At 36.8% G+C, this 7,051-nt stretch overlaps 1 long non-coding RNA gene across 1 annotated transcript; it reads left to right on the forward strand.

Annotated features, from left to right (window-relative positions):
* The first annotated feature begins 5,328 nt into the window (after positions 1-5,328).
* On the forward strand, positions 5,329-7,051 carry LOC120334476 (uncharacterized). Its single transcript, XR_013477787.1, has 3 exons — positions 5,329-5,725; positions 6,019-6,216; positions 6,503-7,051. It is a non-coding gene; the product is annotated as an uncharacterized LOC120334476 (long non-coding RNA).

A 7,051-nucleotide genomic window follows, 5' to 3' on the forward strand; every position in this document is an offset into this window, starting at 1 on the left:
TTAGCTAGCTACTGTTTGTAAAACAATTTTAAAAATCTATTGATTTATTATGCATTTTAAAACATATACACAAAGTCATCAGCTTAATTGATATAGTGCTCAACGTGCAGCATTTTATAACTGTAACCCAGTCAACTATAATCAGTGGAAGTTAGTCCGTAACACCCAGCTCTTGCTAAAAATTTCTCTTTATAATACAGAGAAATGCTTTTTTTACGACCCGCAACCCATTGCGCCCCTGACTCTAATGCTAAACGAACTCTAGCTTATAGATAATATAATACGCAACCATGGGTGATATGAGTCGATAAAAGTCACTGTTCACTTTTCATAGATACGTCCAGGATATTATGTGATGTCATGCTTGATTATAATTCTGGTTCATTACAGATAGTTGTGAATCGATAGATAGAAAGATCGCGTATACTGTTTTAATTAAAATAAAAACAATGCCATTTACCTGTAGTTATAACTAAGAACGACGAACCAATTTGGTTAAATATATGGCGCTCCCGAAGTGTGTGTACCAATATGGAGGTAACTAATTTTGTTCGCCTACTTTACATCAAGTTGTGTAAAGGGACTAAAATCTGTTGTCAGGGCCCAGGGGGTATATTCACTTAACTAACACAGACAGTCTCGCACTCGTAATAGAACCAAAATAAGGAAAATCAGAATAAAATTATGGCTTAACCCTCACCTGGTACACACACTACGAAAGTACCAAAAATATGATTATTGCAATTCAAACTATTTGTGTTTTACTAATCGGGAAAATTTTTACTTTCTGTGGGAAAATTTTCCAAAGAAATCAAATTTCAACAAGCTTGTTAACTATGCCCGTGACTGAAATATCGGAAACTTCATAAAAAAACAACAAACTAAAGATAGAAAACTATTGACCAAACTGAAACTCCTTGATGAAGTGAGTAAATCCTGCTGGGGTGAAGTATAGATGCTGACAAATTTATATTCAGTGAAATGAGTAGAAATCATACACCCGTGCTCCTGTAGTGTGTGTCCGGGTTAGGGTTGGGCCATGATTTTATTCCGATTTTCTTTATTTTAGTTCTATTACGAGTTAGGGAGCTATCTGTGTTAGTGAGGTGAATATACCCCCTGCCCATAGGCTTCCGTCCCTTTACACAACTTGATGTAAAATAGGCGAACAAAATTAGCTACTTCCCTATTGGTACACACACTTCTGAAACGCCCAAAAACCATCTTCAACATACACTTCTTATTTTGCTTGTATTTATTATAGTTTGACAAAATGTGAATCTTATCTTAGCCATGGCGATTGGTATAACATCTACGTTTCGTTATAATAACTGTTAAAATCTTGCCAATCACTAAACACATACATAAGCTACTCGAATTCTACAAAAATTTGATAAAAATATATACAAACGTGAGTACATGGTAACGTAACGAAAAATTATGAGTTGCGCGGAATTTTGATCGTTGTGTATTATACATAATCCAGAGTATACACTTGCAATGAAAATAGCAAAAACCACATACATTAAAACACTGGACCCAAATGAGTGAAGTTAAATCCTGGGTGTTCCTGAAAAGATAAAATACCATACTCCATTCTGATTCTTGCGTATACAATTTATGTCAAACCGAAAAGAACACAAAAAATCTCCGATCTATTAAAGCGACAGCTAACATATAAAAAGAATTTCATGTCCAACATTCTAGTTGAAACATAGATTTTCAGAGTCATATTCGTGTTGTTGTAAACTGCTTGTCTGAGGAAGTCTGACTTTGGTCAGACGAAACGTTACAGAAATATATTTGTGTTGGTGTGCAGAAAGACTCTTGAAGTATAGTCCTATTTATTTCCGCTACGGCATTCTTGGATTATACGTATACAACTTTGGACTGACTTTGGCCAGACGAAACCGTACAGAAATACATTTGTGTTAGTGTGCAACGAAACTCTTGAATTACATGGCATATTCTTATGATCGTTTTTTCCTCAGCTCCTTCTTCTTGAATTCTATGCTGTCACTAAAATCAGCTTTTTCATCCTCGGGGCAATCTGTCACACATGTTGCTATTTGTATTGATGTTTCGATATGTATAGTAAGTCTCGGTTCATCGCCCCTGCAAGTTTTAATCTTATTTTAAGCCCTTTTTACTGTATTCATCAGCCTTAGAAAAAAAGTCATGGCCAATAAAATGAGTTGCGAAACACATCCAATTTAAAGCAAACGCCTGTGATTTTTGTAATTTGGCACCGCCAATAATTTTCATATGGTTTAGCATTCTATTCAATAAAACATCAAACTGTTTCAAACTTTTGGACCACAAGCGAAAGTCTTTCTGCAGAGGAGAATGAGCAATTTTTTTTTTGCCCTCTCATTACTTTAGGATTTTTTCTGATAGTTTCATTTAATTGATATATGCACACACGTGATCAGGCGTAATAAATAAATTTCAGATAATTTCTAGACTTCTCACCGCAAAGGTTCCCCACATCACCAAAGTCAATGCATATGACACTGTAAACTTGCCACCTGTTTCCATATTTCAATCGTACCCGCTTTCAGAGGTGTAGCCAGGGGTGTGTGGGCGGGGGAGGCTGTCGGACTTTCCCCTTTTTGAGTTGTGAAATAAGCTCACTGAATATCGATATTATTCAGGGGAGGGGGGGGGGGTATTTCAAACGATTCCATCCACTAAATTTGATACAACTAAATTTTGTTTGTTTGGTAAAACGACTTGGAAATGATGTCACCTATGTTCTTTATTTCAAAACTTCTGCATGAGCATGGACAATTTCATCCAACATTGGAATTTGGTTGTTTGAGAAATTTGTATTAAGTGCACAGGTTTGAAGACTTTGAAACTTAGGGCCTGACAGGTGTCTCTATAAAGTCAAAACTGCGAAGGGAATTTATCGATAGCAAATATTGTTTTGGCCTTCACAGATTTAATAAATTAAGTAAAATCACTTGAACAACTACTAATTAAAAATACAAAAAACCAGGTTAAGATATGTTGAGAACCGACTTCATAACAAAATTGAAATTGTAAATGAACTTCATGGAAAAGTATATATTAAAGTAAAATTTGTGCTATAACAAGTTTTTCACGTTGGTTGGAGCTGCGGGTTTATGTGAAAGAAATTACCCAATAGAATGTAAAACTTTGATCTTTAAAGTCGAAAACAGCGTAGTTTTGTCTTTCGATATATTTGGGTTGGATTTCTAGGATACGTCGATTACAAATACTATATCGTAAAAACAAAATGATTAGTGGTCATTTTCAACACGCTTTATACATTGAAATCGTTTCGATTTTGTTTCAGTGTATCAGTATTGGAAAGGCTGGAGATCCAAGAAAATAGGAACAATGATGTTGAAGCACGCCCTTAGTCAAGCTACTTTGATGAAGTATAAAGTCATTGTTCCTCACGTAAGCGGGGAACAATCCAACGAACTGTTGACGGACCCAGCCGCAAAAAGTATCCCCCTGTATTGAAAGCGTTTGCCCTTACTTTCACTTTTATTCTTCCAAGGCCTACCAATTTGTAAGGCAAACATTTAATCTGGCTTTACCCCATCCATCTCAAATTCGTCGCTGGTATTCCAAAATTCCAGCAGAGCCTGGATTCACAGATCTTTCCTTTACCGCCTTGAAATCTAAAGTCGCTCAGTCGAAACAGAAAGTGGTTTTCTCAGTAATGTTGGATGAAATGAGCATAAGAAAAGAAATTTTTTGGGATGCGCATAAATACAGGGGACTTGTCGACATAGGCTCTGGAGGCGATCAAGATCTATCAGCACCGGTCGCAAAAGAGGCTCTTGTTAATATGGCTGTATCGGTATATTCATCATGGAAAGTTCCTCTTGGATATTTTATGATTGATGGACTATCAGGGTCAGAGAAAGCTAATATTGTTAAAAATTGTATGAGAAAATTATCATAGACTGGAGTGTTAATAACATCTATTACATGTGATGGGCCGTCATGTCATTCCGCTATGCTGTCATCTCTGGGAGTCTCAATTAGTCCAACAAACATGCGCGCGCCCCTTTCTTCTCAATCCATTGGATCAAGACTAAAACATCTACATAGTACTTGATGTTTGTCATATGTGGAAACTTGTTCGCAACACTTTTGGGGACTTTGGTATTCTAAAAAATCACAGTGGTCAGACCATATCTTGGGAATATATAAGGGCATTGGAAAAGCTGCAGCGGGAGGAAGGACTCTGATTGGCAAATAAATTGAAACGTGATCACATCTACAGAAAAGAACAAAAAATGAAAGTAAACATTGCTGCACAAACACTCAGCCGGGGGGTCGCAGATGCCTTGGAGTTTTGCAACCATCGCCTGCGTTTATAGCAGTTCAATGATTGTGATGCAATTGTTGAATTTATAAGAAAATTTGACCATCTGCTTGATGTTTTAAACTCCAGGAACCCACTTGGCAAGGGATGCAAGGCCCCATTGCGCACCAACAACAAGCATTTATGGCTCCCTTTTCTTGACGCATGCGCCCAGTATATTTTAAATCTAAAGCCAGCACCGGCACTTCATCATCTAGGCGCAAAACTGGCTTTATATGATTCCTAGTATCAATTGCCAGCGTGAAGATGCTCTTCAGTGATTTTGTTAAAAGTGGCGTTTTTCGTTACATTTTGATGTACAAAATGAGTCAAGATCATCTGGAGCTATTTTTCTGCGCAGTCCGGTCAGCTGGTGGCTTTAACAGCAATCCCACTGCCCAACAATTTACTGCTGCTTACAAGCGCATGTTAGTGAGGAGTGGTATAAAATGTACTGGAGGAAATTGTCAACCTTTGGATTGTACACGGATGCTCCACCTTGTTGAGAGTTGCACTGGCCATGAAAAAAATGTGAGTTTAACAACAGTTCGCATTATGCGGAAGTATGACCTGGTTATGGGAGACCCATCCCCCATTTAATATGACTATGATGACAAGCCAGATTGTGCCATGCTATCTAAATACAAGTTCTCTGTCATTGGCTACATTGCTGGTTTTGTTGCTAAGTCTGTAAAAAGGTGACAAGCTGTAGTCAATGTGCAGATGTTCTGGTATCCGGCTTCTAGCTTCTTGCAATTCAAGAACAAAGGGGGTTTGACCAAGCCTTCTAATAGCGTGATGTATATCTGCCTAGAAACAGAGCGTTGCATCCAGAGAATGATATTTACAACAAATGGTGAAATTCCAAAACAAAGAGGATTGACAACTGCAATTTCATGCGCTGTGTTGGAGTCTATTGATACACGAAGATTATTCACGAGCCTTAGTAAACACATGACTGAGGGTGGAGATCAAAAAGGTAGTTTAACCTCGAATCGGAGTTTAACTTTGGATCGGCGGTTTAAGTCCGGATCAAAAAGGTGGTTTAACTTTCTGTGACGTAAATCTCGACTTAAAATCGGCGATTTTTTAAACCTGGCCTGGAGGTGGTTTAACTCGGTTTGTCGAGTGCATTAGGATTGCGGCGCTTGTCGTGTTGGATGTTATCGCTTACCGTACAATCTATATTGTATTCTGGGGCGACAAATGGAGTAGCAGGGAGCTATGTACAAGCGTCACGACGAATAAATAATTGTATACCTGTACCACGAGGCTGCGATATGTAGCATTTGCGGTGGTACCTGTGCTGTACCGGTACCGTACCTACCGTACTACGCCTGAACAAAAGTATTCACAACGTGGATTTGGGCTAGTAAGGTAAATACATACGGTACCTGGCGTATTGATATATTTCTGTATTTGCGTTTTTTTGATTTTCTTAGCAGTTTTTGTGAAGTTTTATTTTAGCTTAGATTGTAGACTACAGTTGTACCAGTAGTACAGTAGTATATTGCTATATTGGTTCTTGTCATAAACAGACATAGGGCCCAGTATTTTAGTATAGTTTCGTTGGTAAGCAGTTGCGCAGTGGTACCGTCGAACAGATACTCCTAGTCCTAATTCAGTAATATAAACTTCAAAATGTTTTAACAAAAATGATATATTTTCAGATATTTAGATCTACCAGTGCCCAAAAGATTCCTCTTGGTTATATTTTGTGTATGAGCTGAACTGAGATTTACCTACGATATCCATGTATCACTACTGCACTGTACCCCGGTGTATGTATCTTGTCATCGGCTAATTCACAAGTCTGCAAGTTCCCGAAGTTGGATAAAAAAAATAGGCTAGAAGCGAATAGATAGCAGGTTGGGTGGATATTTTGATATACACCAATGTAAAATCATATTGCATGTTATTGGTATGCTGTATGCACATATGTACGATATTTATGGTATTAATGATTCTGACTCTTGCTATATAAAATGAAATTAGAATATTGTAGTACCATGCCCATGAATTTCACCAAATGCAGGAATGAGTATATTGATAACTATATATTGCCAATAACTTATTATGAATGCAATGGTTCATGCTATCATAACTATTTCTTTAATGTAACATTGTTTTCTGATTTTTCATTTATTTCTACAGCTGTTTCAAGTCAAGTAAACTGTCTGAGTGCCATGATGATGATCAATTTCATCAGCTCTATTGGAAGAGCGAATTTGTGAGTTTGTCACTATTTAAATGCCATATTATTTGTATGTGAACTGTCCTAAATTTATGTAGTATCAGCTGTTAAATGAAAATTATTTTTAATTTGTGTGTATATTCTGTGTTATTCGTATAATGTGAGGATACTTTTATTCTAGTCATTTCTTTTTACATGCAGGCAAAACTAGTATCACATGATTTTAGAGTAGAGCAAAGTTGTTCGACATGCAATCACAATCGAAGACAAAAGAGCCTTCATTTAATATCTGAAAACTAAGAATACTCTACTGTTTTACTTTTCCAAATTCATATAATTAAATATACATTAGATTTTACGTAATTCAAAACTATCATTTCAGAATACAAAAAAATCTGTACAAATTCGAATACAAATTATTCGGTTTTAGTCATTGCCTAGGTCGAATTTGCTTCTTTAATATCTAGCGCACTTCATCAATATACTATCTTTAACCCTGTATTTTTATT

This window comes from Styela clava, chromosome 9 (genome assembly GCF_964204865.1).
Source record: "Styela clava chromosome 9, kaStyClav1.hap1.2, whole genome shotgun sequence".
In the NCBI taxonomy this organism is placed as follows: Eukaryota; Metazoa; Chordata; class Ascidiacea; order Stolidobranchia; family Styelidae; genus Styela; species Styela clava.